Source organism: Petromyzon marinus, chromosome 61 (assembly GCF_048934315.1).
Source record: "Petromyzon marinus isolate PM22_M1 ecotype Great Lakes invasive population chromosome 61, UKy_Petmar_22M1.pri1.0, whole genome shotgun sequence".
Lineage (NCBI taxonomy): Eukaryota > Metazoa > Chordata > Hyperoartia > Petromyzontiformes > Petromyzontidae > Petromyzon > Petromyzon marinus.
Window position 1 is genome coordinate 3,066,890 of NC_133727.1, and position 18,609 is coordinate 3,085,498.

At 52.6% G+C, this 18,609-nt stretch overlaps 1 protein-coding gene across 2 annotated transcripts in view; it reads left to right on the plus strand.

Moving 5' to 3' along the window:
- The window catches only part of LOC116955754 (delta-sarcoglycan-like), an 80,549-nt gene that overhangs the window by 16,311 nt on the left and 45,629 nt on the right, over nt 1-18,609 (plus strand). The window lies entirely within an intron of this gene.

Genomic DNA, 18,609 nt, shown 5'->3' on the forward strand with positions numbered 1-18,609 from the left:
TGGGGCTCTGTGTGAGTCTATGGGTCTCTGTGTGAGTCTATTTGTCTCTGTGTGAGTCTATGGGTCTATGTGCGAGTCTATGAGTCTCTGTGTGAGTCTATGGGTCTCTGTGTGAGTCTATGGATCTCTGTGTGAGTCTATGGGTCTCTATGTGAGTCTACGGGTCTCGGTGTGAGTCTGTGTGTCTCTATGTAAGTCTATGGGCCTCTGTGTGAGTCTTTGGGCATCTGTGTGAGTTTATGGGTCTCTGTGTGAGTCTATGGGTCTCTATGTGAGTCTATGGGTCTCTATGTGAGTATATGGACTTCTGTGAGTCTACGGATCTATGCGAGTCATTGGGTCTCTATGTGTGTCTATAGGCCTCTGTGAGTCCATGTGTCTCTGTGTAAGTCTATGGGTCTCTGAGACTCTACGGCCATGAGTCTGTGGGTCTCTATGTGGCATCTATGGGTCCCTGTGGAAGCGTTCATGACCTCCACGATTTAACGGGGCGTGCGGGCGAACGTCTAAGTACAATAGAGTTACTCACTTTATCGACCCACTTGTTGATTGTTATTGTTGAGACAGACCGTGGGGGTGATGAAGACTTGCTTATAGAGACTCGCATGAGACCGCGTCTGTGATGTTAATGCCACTTAATTGCCCTAATTGCCTGCTGCTGCTGCTGCTGCTGCTCAAACTGCGGGGTGTAATAAACGGGAATGGTTGAGTTGTAATGCACGGCAAGTCCTCGCTTAACGCGTGGCGATGTTCACGCTGTAACGCTCGAACACTTTCGCCCAACGCGGAACTGCGTCCCGCCCTCCCCATTACAATGAAGAACCGCGCTCCCCGCTGTTACAATGCAGAACCGCGCTCACCGCTGTTACAATGAAGAACCGCCCTCCCCATTACAATGAAGAACCGTGCTCACCGCTGTTACAATGCAGAACCGCGCTCACCGCTGTTACAGTGAAGAACCGCCCTCCCCATTACAATGAAGAACCGGGCTCACCGCTGTTACAGTGAAGAACCGCCCTCCCCATTACAATGAAGAACCGCCCTCCCCATTACAATGAAGAACCGGGCTCCCCGCTGTTACAATGAAGAACCGCGCTCCCCACTGTTACAGTGAAGAACCGCGCTCACCGCTGTTATAACGCTAAACAGCGCTCCCCGCTGTTACGATGCAGAACAGCGCTCCCCGCTGTTACAGTGAAGAACCGCGCTCCCCACTGTTACAATGCAGAACCGCGCTCCCCGCTGTTACAATGCAGAACAGCGCTCCCCACTGTTACGATGCAGAACCGCGCTCCCCGCTGTTACAATGCAGAACAGCGCTCCCCACTGTTACGATGCAGAACCGCGCTCCCCGCTGTTACAATGCAGAACAGCGCTCCCCACTGTTACAATGCAGAACCGCGCTCCCCGCTGTTACAATGCAGAACAGCGCTCCCCACTGTTACGATGCAGAACCGCGCTCCCCGCTGTTACAATGCAGAACCGCGCTCACCGCTGTTACAATGAAGAACCGCGCTGCCCGCTGTTACAATGAAGAACCGCCCTCCCCATTACAATGAAGAACCGTGCTCACCGCTGTTACAATGCAGAACCGCGCTCACCGCTGTTACAGTGAAGAACCGCCCTCCCCATTACAATGAAGAACCGGGCTCACCGCTGTTACAGTGAAGAACCGCCCTCCCCATTACAATGAAGAACCGCCCTCCCCATTACAATGAAGAACCGGGCTCCCCGCTGTTACAATGAAGAACCGCGCTCCCCACTGTTACAGTGAAGAACCGCGCTCACCGCTGTTATAACGCTAAACAGCGCTCCCCGCTGTTACGATGCAGAACAGCGCTCCCCGCTGTTACAGTGAAGAACCGCGCTCCCCACTGTTACAATGCAGAACCGCGCTCCCCGCTGTTACAATGCAGAACAGCGCTCCCCACTGTTACGATGCAGAACCGCGCTCCCCGCTGTTACAATGCAGAACAGCGCTCCCCACTGTTACGATGCAGAACCGCGCTCCCCGCTGTTACAATGCAGAACAGCGCTCCCCACTGTTGCAATGAAGAACCGCGCTCCCCGCTGTTACAATGCAGAACAGCGCTCCCCACTGTTGCAATGAAGAACCGCGCTCCCCGCTGTTACAATGCAGAACAGCGCTCCCCACTGTTACAATGAAGAACCGCGCTCCCCGCTGTTATAACGCTGAACAGCGCCCTCCGTTATAACGCTGAACAATGCCGCCCGTTCAAACGCGGAACACGTTATAACGAGCAATGTGAGTCTATGGGTCTCTGTGTGAGTCTATGGGTCTCTGTGCGATCAATCGATGGCCTCTGTGTTAGTCCATGGGTCTAAATGTGAGTGTATAGGTTTATGTGCTATTCAATGGCTATGTGAGTCTACGGATCTCTGTATTAGTCTATAGGTCTCTGTGTGAGTCTACGGGTCTCTTGTGATGAGTCTATGGGTCTCGGTGTTGGTCCATGGGTCAATAAGTCTATGGGGCTCTATGTGAGTCTATAGGTGTCTGTGTGAGTTTATGGGTCTTTGTAAGTCTACGGGTCTATGTGTGAGTCTATGAGTCTCTGTGTAATGAGTGTATGGGCCTCTGTGTTAGACCATGCGTCACTTAGTCTATGGGTCTATATGTGAGTCTATATGTCTATGTGCGATTCAATGGCTTTGTGAGTCTACGGGTATATGTGTGAGTCTATGGGTCTCTGTGTGATCAGTCTATGGGTCTCTGTGTTCGTCCAGGGGTCACTGAGTCTATGGGTCTCTATGTGAGTCTATAAGTCTCTGTGTGAGTCTATCGGTCTCTGTTAGTCTACAGGTCTCTGTGTGAGTCTATCGTTCTGTGTTAGTCTACATGTCTCTGTGTGAGTCTACGAGTCTCTGTGTGAGTCTACTTGTCTCTGTGTGATCAGTCTATGGGTCTCTGTGTTAGTCCATGGGTCACTGAGTCTATAGGTCTCTATGTGAGTCTATAGGTCTCTGTGTGATGAGTCTATGGGTTTCTATGTGAGTCTGTGAGTCTCTTTGTGAGTCTACGGGTCTCTATGTGAGTCTACGGGTCCCTGTGTGAGTCTATGTGTCTCTATATGAGTCCATGGGTCACCGAGTCTATGGGTTTCTATGCAAGTCTATGAGTATCTGTGTGAGTCCTTGGGTCTCATCCGCTAGCAGTTGTGTGAACGGGAAATTGCAGGGGCTGCGCTTAACCTTTCACACAGCAATTCAACATTTACCAACTATACACATTGCGAATTGAATATTTAAAAAAAAATAACTACAAACATGTTTAGACATTAAATATGTAAGAACTACGCGCACGCGTACAAACGCGTACTCAAATTAAAAATGTTACAATCGTTATGCGCAAATATTCCCGCAGTGTCGCCTGTGACAGACTGTTCGGATCAAGTGCTGTCAGCGATCACCTATTAAGGCCGGCACCGTAGCACACGCGGGGTTTGGGTGACCAGCGCCACGCGCCGCGGCCGTCTTTGTATCCCCGTCACTGACGTTTACACACCGCTCCGGGCTCATTCCAACGAGTAGCCTTTCACGTCTTTTAAGGCTGAGCCGACCTAGGGGGAGGTCGAGGCCATGGCTCAGATATTCGCCGCTCGATGTTTGGGCGAGCGAGCTGGAGTCGAACTGGGTGGTTTAGCCGGGGGGGCAGCGCTGCGCTAACCGCAGCGCCACCGCTCCCCGCGACACACAAAGCACACACCGCCTCATCCGTGCATGCGGACAGCCTTGAGCAGATTCTGGGAGTGGGGGGGAGGTGTTCAAGTTGCTGGTTCGCGAGTTGCAGGCACCTATGAAGGTCGGCACTGTGGCACACGAGCAACCACGCCCGGCCGCCTTTGTCTCCCTAGTGCTGATGATAGCGCCACGGTGGCCAGGAGGTGTTTAGTGCCTCGCCTCGTATACAGGAGGTCGTGGGTTCGATCCCGACCCTGACGATGCCTGCTGTATATTTGGAGTCTGCGTGTCTCTCTCTCTCTCCGTGGTGAGATGTTGACTACCTCGCTTGGTATACAGGAGGTCGTGGGTTCGATCGCGACCCTGACGATGCCTGCTGTATATTTGGAGTTTGCGTGTCTCTCTCTCTCTCTCCGTGGTGAGATGTTGACTACCTCGCCTGGTATACAGGAGGTCGTGGGTTCGATCCCGATCCTGACGATGCCTGCTGTATATTTGGAGTTTGCGTGTCTCTCTCTCTCTCCGTGGTGAGATGTTGACTACCTCGCTTGGTATACAGGAGGTCGTGGGTTCGATCGCGACCCTGACGATGCCTGCTGTATATTTGGAGTTTGCGTGTCTCTCTCTCTCTCTCCGTGGTGAGATGTTGACTACCTCGCCTGGTATACAGGAGGTCGTGGGTTCGATCGCGACCCTGACGATGCCTGCTGTATATTTGGAGTTTGCGTGTCTCTCTCTCTCTCTCTCCGTGGTGAGATGTTGACTACCTCGCAAGGTATACAGGAGGTCGTGAGTACGATCCCGACCCTGACGATGCCTGCTGTTGCTGCTGCTGAATATTTGAAGGTTGCGTCTCTGTCTCTCTCTCTCCCCGTGCTCAGTGCTTGGAATTGTCTCCGATATTTTTCCCCCTCCCACATGTAGAATCAACATCACACCGGGTCTTAAGAGTAACTTAGCTGCTGCTGTAAAATGTCCACACGGCGGAATGCCACCACTGTCGGTGAGCCGTCATTTAATAAAAGATCTTCACCTGGCAAAATGACACCTTTAAAAAAATAGTTTATAGTTGTGCCAGGCGTGGTGCTGGCCACCCACCCCGTCGTGTGCCACCCTGCCGGCCTTCATAGGTGCCGCTGCTACTCGCTAACAGCACTTGCCCCAACAGTCTGTTGCAGGCTATACGGGGGATCTTTGTTCGTAATAATTATTAACATGTTAATGTGAATGCGCGTTTGTTGCGAGTGCATACCTCTTACATATTTAATGTCCAAACATGTTTATACAGTTTTCCATTTAATTTGCAATGTGTGTTATTGTTAAATATTTGAGGGCTCCATGAACGATTAAGCGCAGCCCTGCAATTCTCTGCTCACGGCACTGCTGGCTGATGAGACCCATGGAATAACACAGAGACTCGTAGACTCACACAGAGACCCATAGACTCATACATAGACTCGTAGACTCACACAGAGACCCATAGACTAACACAAAGACTCGTAGACTCACACAGAGACCCATAGACTCACACAGAGACCCCCAGACTAACACAGAGACCCATGGACACACACATAGACGCATAGACTCACACAGAGACCCATGGACACACACAGAGACCCATAGACTCACACCTAGACCCATAGACTCACACAGAGACCCATAGACTCATACAGAGACCCATGGACTCACCCAGAGACCCATAGACTCACACAAAGACCCATATACTCACACAGAGACTCATAGACTCGCATAGAAACCCATAGACTCACACAGAGACTCGTAGACTCGCATAGAAACCGATAGACTCACACAGAGTATCATAGACTCGCATAGAAACCCTTAGACTCAGTGACCCATGGACTCACACAGAGACCCATAGACTCACACAGACACTCATAGACCCACACAGAGACTCATAGACTCATAGACTCATAGACTCACACAGAGACCCATAGACTCGCATATAAACCCATAGACTCACACAGAGACCCATGGACTCACACAGACACTCATAGACCCACACAGAGACTCATAGACTCATACTCACACAAAAAGTCATAGACTCGCATAGAAACCCATAGACTAACACAGACACTCATAGACCCACACAGAGACCCATATACTCACACAGAGACTCATAGACTCGCATAGAAACCCATAGACTCACACATAGACCCATAGACTCACACAGAAACTCATAGACTCACATAGAAACCCATAGACTCGGATAATATTGATCGCGAAAGCCTGCCACGTGTTCAACACACAACAACAACAGCCGCCATTCGCCACTAGGTGGCGGTGACGCCACCACGGCGCTTGTTGTGCCAGGCTAGGTGCACGTGAAGGCCACGTGAAGTGTCGAACGCTCGCCGGCAGGAGGTCACGGGGCAGACCCAGCAGGTGCCACGGGTCGACTGACTGAGATGACTACTGGCAGATGCACCACCTGTGCCCCCCTACCGTGCCAGGCTAGGTGCACCAGGAGGTCACGGGGGCAGACCCAGCACGTGCCACGTGTCGACTGACTGTGATGACGACTGGCAGATGCACCACCTGTGCCCCCTACTGTGCCACGTGTTTAACAAAGTTCCCCCGTGTAGCCTGTAACAGACTGTTGGGGCAAGTGCTGTTAGCGAGCAGCACCTGTGAAGGCCGGCACGGCACACGAAGGGGTTGGGTGGCCAGCACCACGCCCGGCCGCCTTTGTCTCCCCAGTGGCGATGTTGACCAGACCGCACCAGGTTACTCATTTTGAGGCCGAGTCGACCTATGGGAGGCCCCAGTACCGGTTCGGATAATCGTCAGCGGTGGTGGCGCTGGCCGTGATCGGGAATTGAACTCGGGTGGACCAGGTTTCATGGTGCAGTGCGCTGCTAACCACTGCGCCACCGCTCCCCCCCCCCCCCCCCCGCCACAGCAGGCATCGATGTATACGCAACGCGTTTAAGCGCGCGAGAAAACTCCTCCAAAACTGTGCGCGACTTGAAAATTCGGTGACCGGGAAGACAAAGGCGGCCGGGCACGGAGCAATGAAGAACCGCGCTCCCCGCTGTTACAGTGCAGAACAGCGCTCCCCACTGTTACAATGAAGAACCGCGCTCCCCACTGTTACAATGAAGAACCGCGCTCCCCGCTGTTACAGTGCAGAACCGCGCTCCCCCCTGTTACAATGAAGAACCGCGCTCCCCGCTGTTACAATGAAGAACCGCGCTCCCCACTGTTACAATGAAGAACCGCGCTCCCCGCTGTTACAATGCAGAACAGCGCTCCCCACTGTTACAATGAAGAACCGCGCTCCCCACTGTTACAATGCAGAACAGCGCTCCCCACTGTTACAATGAAGAACCGCGCTCCCCGCTGTTACAATGAAGAACCGCGCTCCCCACTGTTACAATGAAGAACCGCGCTCCCCGCTGTTATAACGCTGAACAGCGCTCCCCGCTGTTACAATGAAGAACCGCGCTCCCCACTGTTACAATGAAGAACCGCGCTCCCCGCTGTTACAATGCAGAACAGCGCTCCCCACTGTTACAATGAAGAACCGCGCTCCCCGCTGTTACAATGAAGAACCGCGCTCCCCACTGTTACAATGAAGAACCGCGCTCCCCGCTGTTATAACGCTGAACAGCGCTCCCCGCTGTTACAATGCAGAACAGCGCTCCCCACTGTTACAATGAAGAACCGCGCTCCCCGCTGTTACAATGCAGAACAGCGCTCCCCACTGTTACAATGAAGAACCGCGCTCCCCGCTGTTATAACGCTGAACAGCGCCCTCCGTTATAACGCTGAACCATGCCGCCCGTTCAAACGCGGAACACGTTATAACGAGCAATGTGAGTCTATGGGTCTCTGTGTGAGTCTATGGGTCTCTGTGCGATCAATCGATGGCCTCTGTGTTAGTCCATGGGTCTAAATGTGAGTGTATGGGTTTATGTGCTATTCAATGGCTATGTGAGTCTACGGATCTCTGTATGAGTCTATAGGTCTCTGCGTGAGTCTACGGGTCTCTTGTGATCAGTCTATGGGTCTCTGTGTTGGTCCATGGGTCAATAAGTCTATGGGGCTCTATGTGAGTCTATAGGTCTCTGTGTGAGTTTATGGGTCTTTGTAAGTCTACGGGTCTCTGTGTGAGTCTATGAGTCTCTGTGTAATGAGTTTATGGGTCTCTGTGTTAGACCATGCGTCACTTAGTCTATGGGTATATATGTGAGTCTATATGTCTATGTGCGATTCAATGGCTTTGTGAGTCTACGGGTATATGTGTGAGTCTATGGGTCTCTGTGTGATCAGTCTATGGGTCTCTGTGTTCGTCCAGGGGTCACTGAGTCTATGGGTCTCTATGTGAGTCTATAAGTCTCTGTGTGAGTCTATCGGTCTCTGTTAGTCTACAGGTCTCTGTGTGAGTCTACGGGTCTCTATGTGAGTCTACGGGTCCCTGTGTGAGTCTATGTGTCTCTGTATGAGTCCATGGGTCACTGAGTCTATGGGTCTCTATGTGACTCTATAGGTCTCTGTGTGATTCTACTGCTCTGTGAGTCTACGGTTCTCTGTGTGAGTCTACGGGTCTCTGTCAGATGACTATATGGGTCTCTGTGTGATGAGTCTATGGGTTTCCATGCGAGTCTATGAGTCTCTGTGTGAGTCCTTGAGTCCCTGTGTGATGCACTGGGTCACCGAGTCTATGGGTTTCTATGCAAGTCTATAAGTATCTGTGTGAGTCCTTGGGTCTCATCCGCCAGCAGTTGTGTGAACGGGAAATTGCAGGGGCTGCGCTTAACCTTTCACACAGCAATTCAACATTTACCAATTATACACATTGCGAATTGAATATTTAAAAAAAAAACTACAAACATGTTTAGACATTAAATATGTAAGAACTACGCGCACGCGTACAAACGCGTACTCAAATTAAAAATGTTACAATCGTTATGCGCAAATATTCCCGCTGTGTCGCCTGTGACAGACTGTTCGGATCAAGTGCTGTCAGCGAACACCTATTAAGGCCGGCATCGTAGCACACGCGGGGTTTGGGTGACCAACGCCACGCGCCGCGGCCGTCTTTGTATCCCCGTCACTGACGTTTACACACCGCTCCGGGCTCATTCCAACGAGTAGCCTTTCACGTCTTTTAAGGCTGAGCCGACCTAGGGGGAGGTCGAGGCCATGGCTCAGATATTCGCCGCTCGATGTTTGGGCGAGCGAGCTGGAGTCGAACTGGGTGGTTTAGCCGGGGGGGCAGCGCTGCGCTAACCGCAGCGCCACCGCTCCCCGCGACACACAAAGCACACACCGCCTCATCCGTGCATGCGGACAGCCTTGAGCAGACTGTGGGGGTGAGGGGGAGGTGTTCAAGTTGCTGGTTCGCGAGTTGCAGGCACCTATGAAGGTCGGCACTGTGGCACACGAGCAACCACGCCCGGCCGCCTTTGTCTCCCTAGTGCTTATGATAGCGCCACGGTGGCTGGGAGGTGTTTTAGTGCCTCGCCTCGTATACAGGAGGTCGTGGGTTCGATCCCGACCCTGACGATGCCTGCTGTATATTTGGAGTCTGCGTGTCTCTCTCTCCGTGGTGAGATGTTGACTATCTCGCCTGGTATACAGGAGGTCGTGGGTTCGATCGCGACCCTGACGATGCCTGCTGTATATTTGGAGTTTGCGTGTCTCTCTCTCCGTGGTGAGATGTTGACTACCTCGCCTGGACTACAGGAGGTCGTGGGTACGATCCCGACCCTGACGATGTCTGCTGCTGCTGGATATTTGAAGGTTGCGTCTCTGTCTCTCTCTCCCCGTGCTCAGTGCTTGGAATTGTCTCCGATATTTTTCCCCCTCCCACATGTAGAATCAACATCACACCGCGTCTTAAGAGTAACTTAGCTGCTGCTGTAAAATGTCCACACGGCGGAATGCCACCACTGTCGGTGAGCCGTCATTTAATAAAAGATCTTCACCTGGCATAATGACACCTTTAAAAAAATAGTTTATAGTTGTGCCAGGCGTGGTGCTGGCCACCCACCCCCTCGTGTGCCACCCTGCCGGCCTTCATAGGTGCTGCTGCTACTCGCTAACAGCACTTGCCCCAACAGTCTGTTGCAGGCTATACGGGGGATCTTTGTTCGTAATAATTATTGACATGTTAATGTGAATGCGCGATTGTTGCGAGTGCATAGCTCTTACATATTTAATGTCCAAACATGTTTATACTGTTTTCCATTTAATTTGCAATGTGCGTTATTGTTAAATATTTGAGGGCTCCATGAACGATTAAGCGCAGCCCTGCAATTCTCTGCTCACGGCACTGCTGGCTGATGAGACCCATGGAATAACACAGAGACTCGTAGACTCACACAGAGACCCATAGACTCATACATAGACTCGTAGACTCACACAGAGACCCATAGACTCACACAGAGACCCATAGACTCACACAGAGACCCATAGACTCACACAGAGACCCATAGACTCACACAGAGACCCATAGACTCAGACAGAGACCCATAGACTCACACAGAGACCCATAGACTCTGAGACCCATAGACTCACACAGAGACCCATAGACTCAGACAGAGACCCATAGACTCACACAGAGACCCATAGACTCATCACTCTCTGTGAAAGGTCCGGTGCTGGCTCCGTGCCTGGCCGCCTTTGTCTTCCCGGTCACCGACTCTTCAAGGCGCGCACGGTTTTGGAGGAGTTTTCTCGCGCGCTTAAACGCGTTGCGTATACATCGATGCCTGCTGTGGCGGGGGGGAGCGGTGGCGCAGTGGTTAGCAGCGCACTGCACCATGAAACCTGGTCCACCCGAGTTCAATTCCCGATCACGGCCACCGCCACCACCGCTGACGATTATCCGAACCGGTACTGGGGCCTCCCATAGGTCGACTCGGCCTCAAAATAAGTACCTGGTGCGGTCTGGTCAACATCGCCACTGGGGAGACAAAGGCGGCCGGGCGTGGTGCTGGCCACCCACCCCCCTCGTGAGCCGTGCCGGCCTTCATAGGTGCTCGCTAACAGCACTTGCCCCCACAGTCTGTGAAGGCTACACGGGGGATCTTTGTTGAACACGTGGCACAGTAGGGGGGCACAGGTGGTGCATCTGCCAGTCGTCATCTCAGTCAGTCGACCCGTGGCACCTGCTGGGTCTGTCCTGTCATCTCCTGCACCTAGCCTGGCACAGTAGGGGTCATAGGTGGTGCATCTGCCAGTCGTCATCTCAGTCAGCCGACCCGTGGCACCTGCTGGGTCTGCCCCGTGACCTCCTGCCGGCGGGCGTTCGACACCTTACGTGGCCTTCACGTGCACCTAGCCTGGCACAACAAGCGCCGTGGTGACGTCACCGCCACCTAGTGGCGAATGGCGGCTGTTGTTGTGTGTTGAACACGTGGCAGGCTTTCGCGATCAATATTATCCGAGTCTATGGGTCTCTGTGTGAGTCTATGGGTCTCTGTGTGAGTCTATGCGTTTCTGTGTAAGTCTATGAGTCTCTGTGTGAGTCTATGAGTCTCTGTGTGAGTCTATGGGTCTCTGTGTGAGTCTATGCGTCTCTGTGTGAGTCTATGGGTCTCTGAGTCCATGGGTCTCTGTGTGAGTCTATGGGTCTCTGTGTAAGTCTATGAGTCTCTGTGTGAGTCTATGAGTCTCTGTGTGAGTCTATGGGTCTCTGTGTGAGTCTATAGGTCTCCGTGTGATAAGTCTATGGGTCTCTGCGTGAGTCTATAGGTCTCTGGCTGAGTCTATGGGTCTCTGTGTGAGTCTATGGGTCTCTGTGTGATGAGTCTATGGGTCTCTGCGTGAGTCTATAGGTCTCTGTGTGAGTCTATGGGTCTCTGTGTGAGTCTATGGGTCTCTGTGTGAGTCTATAGGTCTCTGTGTGATAAGTCTATGGGTCTCTGCGTGAGTCTATAGGTCTCTGTGTGAGTCTATGGGTCTCTGTGGGAGTCTATGGGTCTCTGTGTGATGAGTCTATGGGTCTCTGTGTAAGTCTATGGGTCTCTGTGTGTCTATGGGTCTCTGTGTGATGAGTCTATTGGTCTCTGGGTGAGTCTATGGGTCTCTGTGTGATGAGTCTATGGGTCTCTGTGTGAGTCTATGGGTCTCTGTGTGAGTCTATGGGTCTCTGTGTGAGTCTATAGGTCTCTGTGTGATAAGTCTATGGGTCTCTGCGTGAGTCTATAGGTCTCTGTGTGAGTCTATGGGTCTCTGTGGGAGTCTATGGGTCTCTGTGTGATGAGTCTATGGGTCTCTGTGTAAGTCTATGGGTCTCTGTGTGAGTCTATGGGTCTCTGTGTGATGAGTCTATTGGTCTCTGGGTGAGTCTATGGGTCTCTGTGTGATGAGTCTATGGGTCTCTGCGTGAGTCTATAGGCCTCTGTGTGAGTCCATGAGTCACTGAGTTTATGGGTTTCTGGGCGAGTCTATGAGTCTCTGTGGGAGTCTATGGGTCTCTGTGTAATGAGTCCATGGGTTTCTGTGCGAGTCTATGGGTCTCTGTGTGAGTCTATAGGTCTCTGTGTGAGTCCATGGGTCACTGAGTCTATGGGTTTCTATGCGAGTCTACGAGTCTCTGTGTGAGTCTATTGGTCTCTGTGTGAAGTCTATGGGTCTCTGTGTGAGTCTATAGGTCTCTGTGTGAGTCCATGGGTCACTGAGTCTATGGATTTCTATGCGAGTCTACGAGTCTCTGTGTGAGTCTATTGGTCTCTGTGTGAAGTCTATGGGTCTCTGTGTGAGTCTATAGGTCTCTGTGTGAGTCCATGGGTCACTTAGTCTATGGATTTCTATGCGAGTCTACGAGTCTCTGTGTGAGTCTACGGGTCTCTGTGTGAAGTCTATGGGTCTCTGTGTGAGTCTATGGGTTTCTGTGTGAGTCCATGGGTCACTGAGTGTATGGGATTCTATGCGAGTCTACGAGTCTCTGTGTGAGTCTATGGGTCTCTGTGTGAGTCCATGGGTCACTGAGTCTATGGGTTTCAATGCGAGTCTACGAGTCTCTGTGTGAGTCTATTGGTCTCTATGTGAAGTCTATGGGTCTCTGTGTGAGTCTATGGGTCTCTGTGTGAGTCTATGGGTCTCTGTGTGAGTCTATAGGTCTCCGTGTGATAAGTCTATGGGTCTCTGCGTGAGTCTATAGGTCTCTGGCTGAGTCTATGGGTCTCTGTGTGAGTCTATGGGTCTCTGTGTGATGAGTCTATGGGTCTCTGCGTGAGTCTATAGGTCTCTGTGTGAGTCTATGGGTCTCTGTGTGAGTCTATGGGTCTCTGTGTGAGTCTATAGGTCTCTGTGTGATAAGTCTATGGGTCTCTGCGTGAGTCTATAGGTCTCTGTGTGAGTCTATGGGTCTCTGTGTGAGTCTATGAGTCTCTGTGTGAGTCTATGGGTCTCTGTGTGAGTCTATGGGTCTCTGTGTGATGAGTCTATTGGTCTCTGGGTGAGTCTATGGTTCTCTGTGTGATGAGTCTATGGGTCTCTGCGTGAGTCTATAGGCCTCTGTGTGAGTCCATGAGTCACTGAGTTTATGGGTTTCTGGGCGAGTCTATGAGTCTCTGTGTGAGTCTATGGGTCTCTGTGTAATGAGTCCATGGGTTTCTGTGCGAGTCTATGGGTCTCTGTGTGAGTCTATAGGTCTCTGTGTGAGTCCATGGGTCACTGAGTCTATGGGTTTCTATGCGAGTCTACGAGTCTCTGTGTGAGTCTATTGGTCTCTGTGTGAAGTCTATGGGTCTCCGTGTGAGTCTATAGGTCTCTGTGTGAGTCCATGGGTCACTGAGTCTATGGATTTCTATGCGAGTCTACGAGTCTCTGTGTGAGTCTATTGGTCTCTGTGTGAAGTCTATGGGTCTCTGTGTGAGTCTATAGGTCTCTGTGTGAGTCCATGGGTCACTTAGTCTATGGATTTCTATGCGAGTCTACGAGTCTCTGTGTGAGTCTACGGGTCTCTGTGTGAAGTCTATGGGTCTCTGTGTGAGTCTATGGGTTTCTGTGTGAGTCCATGGGTCACTGAGTGTATGGGTTTCTATGCGAGTCTACGAGTCTCTGTGTGAGTCTATGGGTCTCTGTGTGAGTCCATGGGTCACTGAGTCTATGGGTTTCAATGCGAGTCTACGAGTCTCTGTGTGAGTCTATTGGTCTCTGTGTGAAGTCTATGGGTCTCTGTGTGAGTCTATGGGTCTCTGTGTGAGTCTATGGGTCTCTGTGTGAGTCTATAGGTCTCCGTGTGATAAGTCTATGGGTCTCTGCGTGAGTCTATAGGTCTCTGGCTGAGTCTATGGGTCTCTGTGTGAGTCTATGGGTCTCTGTGTGATGAGTCTATGGGTCTCTGCGTGAGTCTATAGGTCTCTGTGTGAGTCTATGGGTCTCTGTGTGAGTCTATGGGTCTCTGTGTGAGTCTATAGGTCTCTGTGTGATAAGTCTATGGGTCTCTGCGTGAGTCTATAGGTCTCTGTGTGAGTCTATGGGTCTCTGTGTGAGTCTATGAGTCTCTGTGTGAGTCTATGGGTCTCTGTGTGAGTCTATGGGTCTCTGTGTGATGAGTCTATGGGTCTCTTTGTAAGTCTATGGGTCTCTGTGTGAGTCTATGGGTCTCTGTGTGATGAGTCTATTGGTCTCTGGGTGAGTCTATGGTTCTCTGTGTGATGAGTCTATGGGTCTCTGCGTGAGTCTATAGGCCTCTGTGTGAGTCCATGAGTCACTGAGTTTATGGGTTTCTGGGCGAGTCTATGAGTCTCTGTGTGAGTCTATGGGTCTCTGTGTAATGAGTCCATGGGTTTCTGTGCGAGTCTATGGGTCTCTGTGTGAGTCTATAGGTCTCTGTGTGAGTCCATGGGTCACTGAGTCTATGGGTTTCTATGCGAGTCTACGAGTCTCTGTGTGAGTCTATTGGTCTCTGTGTGAAGTCTATGGGTCTCTGTGTGAGTCTATAGGTCTCTGTGTGAGTCCATGGGTCACTTAGTCTATGGATTTATATGCGAGTCTACGAGTCTCTGTGTGAGTCTACGGGTCTCTGTGTGAAGTCTATGGGTCTCTGTGTGAGTCTATGGGTTTCTGTGTGAGTCCATGGGTCACTGAGTGTATGGGTTTCTATGCGAGTCTACGAGTCTCTGTGTGAGTCTATGGGTCTCTGTGTGAGTCCATGGGTCACTGAGTCTATGGGTTTCAATGCGAGTCTACGAGTCTCTGTGTGAGTCTATTGGTCTCTGTGTGAAGTCTATGGGTCTCTGTGTGAGTCTATGGGTCTCTGTGTGAGTCTATGGGTCTCTGTGTGAGTCTACGGGTCTCTGTGTGAGTCTATGGGTCTCTGTGTGAGTCTATGGGTCTCTGTGCGAGTCTACGGGTCTCTGTGCGAGTCTACGGGTCTCTGTGTGAGTCTATGGGTCTCTGTGTGAGTGTATGGGTCTCTGTGTGAGCCTATGGGTCTCTGCGTGAGTGTATGGGTCTCTGTGTGAGTCTATGGGTCTCTGTGCGAGCCTGTGGGTCTATTTGTGACTCTATGGGTCTCTGTGCGAGTCTATGAGCCTCATCGAATGGAATTCCCACATGCCCTGTTTGGAGAGAGAGCGAGAGGGAGGGGGGTGGGGGCGAGATAGAGAGAGGAGAGAGGGAGAGATGCGAGTGGCATTCCTGACGCTCTCACACGTGGTGGTGGAGGAGGCCGTAATTCACACATCCATCACGGGGGGCGGGGGGGGGAGGTGGAAGCCAAGGGGATGGCTGCTCCGTCTGGCTCAGTTACGCCGCACAAAGACAAAGGTTCCACTCCACCCCCACCCCACCGTGTAGCCTTGGCCAGGCTGTTGGGGCAAGGGCTCTCAGTCGTAGCGAGCAGTAGCACCTCCGTACCCACATAGTTCACCCCGTATTGTGGGTCCTGAGGGCTTTCAGCCGCTTCACTACGGGCAAAAGATAGGCGCTGATGTGGGGTTGATATGTATGAGTGTGTGCGGGTGAGTGTGTGGGTGAGTGTGTGGGTGAGTGGGTGAGTGTGTGGGTGGGTGAGTGGGTGTGCGGGTGAGTGAGTGTGTGAGTGAGTGTGTGGGTGAGTGTGTGGGTGGGTGGGTGAGTGTGTGAGTGTGTGGGTGTGTGGGTGAGTGTGTGGGAAGGTGAGTGTGTGAGTGAGTGTGTGGGTGTGCGGGTGAGTGTGTTGGTGGGTGTGCGGGTGAGTGTGTGGGTGGGTGAGTGAGTGGGTGGGTGGGTGTGTGGGTGGGTGGGTGAGTGTTTGGGTGGGTGAGTGTGTGAGTGAGTGTGTGGGTGGGTGAGTGAGTGTGGAGGTGAGTGTGTGGGTGGGTGAGTGAGTGTTTAGGTAAGTGTGTGGGTGGGTGAGTGAGTGGGTGGGTGTGTGGGTGGGTGAGTGAGTGGGTGGGTGGGTGTGTGGGTGGGTGGGTGAGTGTGTGGGTGGGTGAGTTTGTGGGTGGGTGAGTGTGTGAGTGAGTGTGTGGGTGTGCGGGTGAGTGTGCGGGTGGGTGAGTTGGTGGGTGTGTGGGTGAGTGTGTAGGTGGGTGTGTGGGTGGGTGAGTGAGTGTGTGGGTGAGGTGTGGGTGGGTGAGTGTGTGGGTGGGTGAGTGTGTGGGTGAGTGTGTGGGTGGGTGAGTGTGTGAGTGTGTGGGTGGGTGGGTGAGTGAGTGTGTAGGTGAGTGTGTGGGTGGGTGTGTGGGTGAGTGAGTGTGTGGGTGGGTGAGTGTGTAGGTGAGTGTGTGGGTGGGTGAGTGAGTGGGTGGGTGAGTGAGTGTGTGGGTGAGTGGGTGGGTGGGTGAGTGTGTGGATGAGTGTATGGGTGGGTGAGTAGGTGGGTGAGTGAGTGTATGGGTGAGTGTGTGGGTGGGTGAGTGTGTGAGTAGGTGAGTGTGTGGGTGAGTGTGTGAGTGAGTGTGTGGGTGTGCGGGTGAGTGTGTGGGTGGGTGGATGGGTGAGTGTGTGGGTGGGTGAGTGTGTGGGTGAGTGTGTGGGTGTGCGGGTGAGTGTGTGGGTGGGTGAGTGTGTGAGTGTGTGAGTGAGTGTGTGGGTGTGCGGGTGAGTGTGTGAGTGTGTGGGTGGGTGAGTGTGTGGATGAGTGTGTGGGGTAGGTGAGTGTGTGGGTAGGTGAGTGGGGGGGTGAGTGTGTGGGTGGGTGAGTGGGTGGGTGAGTGTGTGAGTGTGTGGGTGGGTGGGTGAGTGAGTGTGTAGGTGAGTGTGTGGGTGGGTGTGTGGGTGAGTGAGTGTGTGGGTGGGTGAGTGTGTAGGTGAGTGTGTGGGTGGGTGAGTGAGTGGGTGGGTGAGTGAGTGTGTGGGTGAGTGGGTGGGTGAGTGTGTGGATGAGTGTATGGGTGGGTGAGTGGGTGGGTGAGTGAGTGTATGGGTGAGTGTGTGGGTGGGTGAGTGTGTGAGTAGGTGAGTGTGTGGGTGAGTGTGTGAGTGAGTGTGTGGGTGTGCGGGTGAGTGTGTGGGTGGGTGGATGGGTGAGTGTGTGGGTGGGTGAGTGTGTGGGTGAGTGTGTGGGTGTGCGGGTGAGTGTGTGGGTGGGTGAGTGTGTGAGTGAGTGTGTGGGTGTGCGGGTGAGTGTGTGAGTGTGTGGGTGGGTGAGTGTGTGGATGAGTGTGTGGGTAGGTGAGTGGGGGGGTGAGTGTGTGGGTGGGTGAGTGAGTGGGTGGATGTGTGGGTGGGTGAGTGTGTGGGTGGGTGAGTGTGTGGATGAGTGTGTGGGTAGGTAAGTGTGTGGGTGGGTGAGTGAGTGGGTGGGTGTGTGGGTGGGTCAGTGTGTGGGTGGGTGAGTGTGTGGATGAGTGTGTGGGTAGGTAAGTGTGTGGGTGGGTGAGTGTGTGGATGAGTGTGTGGGTAGGTGAGTGGGTGGGTGAGTGTGTGGGTGGGGGGGTGAGTGAGTGGGTGGGTGAGTGAGTAGGTGGGTGTGTGGGTGGGTGAGTGTGTGGGTGGGTGAGTGTGTGGATGAGTGTGTGGGTAGGTGAGTGGGGGGGTTTAGTGAGTGGGTGGGTGAGTGAGTAGGTGGGTGTGTCATACAATTTACCCCGTATTCTTGTGCAGGGAAATTGATGTTGTCAGGTCCATACGGCGTACAGCCGTTTCAATACGGACAACACAACTACAGCTTTGTGTCTATGTGTTTGTTTTTCTACCTTGTGGTGGGACTTTGTAGGATGAACGTTGAGATTGATAAGGGGCACGGGGGTGACTAATAAGGTCTGAGTTGGTCTGTACGAAGTTAGGGCACTGGGAAGGGTTGACAGCTATGCACGTGTGAAGGGTTAGGGCGGTCCGGTTCAAGACGTTTAGCCAGCACCACGCCCGACCGCCTTTGTCTCCCCAGTGGGTTTGGTCACGCACGGCTATGTCTCTATTGTGTGAGTCTGTGTCTCTCTTGTGTGAGTCTGTGTCTCTCTGTGTGAGTCTGTGTCTCTCTGTGTGAGTCTGTCTCTGTCTCTCTGCGTGAGTCTATGTCTCTCTGTGTGAGTCTGTGTCTGTGTGAGTCTGTGTCTCTCTGTGTGAGTCTGTGTCTGTCTCTCTGTGTGAGTCTGTGTCTCTCTGTGTGAGTCTGTGTCTCTCTGTGTGAGTCTGTGTCTCTCTGTGTGAGTCTGTGTCTGTCTCTTTGTGTGAGTCTGTGTTTCTCTGTGTGAGTCTGTGTCTGTCTCTCTGTGTGAGTCTGTGTCTGTCTCTCTGTGTGAGTCTGTGTCTGTCTCTCTGTGTGAGTCTGTGTCTCTCTGCGTGAGTCTGTGTCTCTCTGTGTGAGTCTGTGTCTCTCTGTGTGAGTCTGTGTCTGTCTGAGTCTGTGTCTCTCTGTGTGAGTCTGTGTCTCTCTGTGTGAGTCTGTGTCTCTCTGTGTGAGTCTGTGTCTCTCTGTGTGAGACTGTGTCTCTCTGCGTGAGTCTGTGTCTCTCTGTGTGAGTCTGTGTCTCTCTGTGTGAGTCTGTGTCTGTCTCTGTC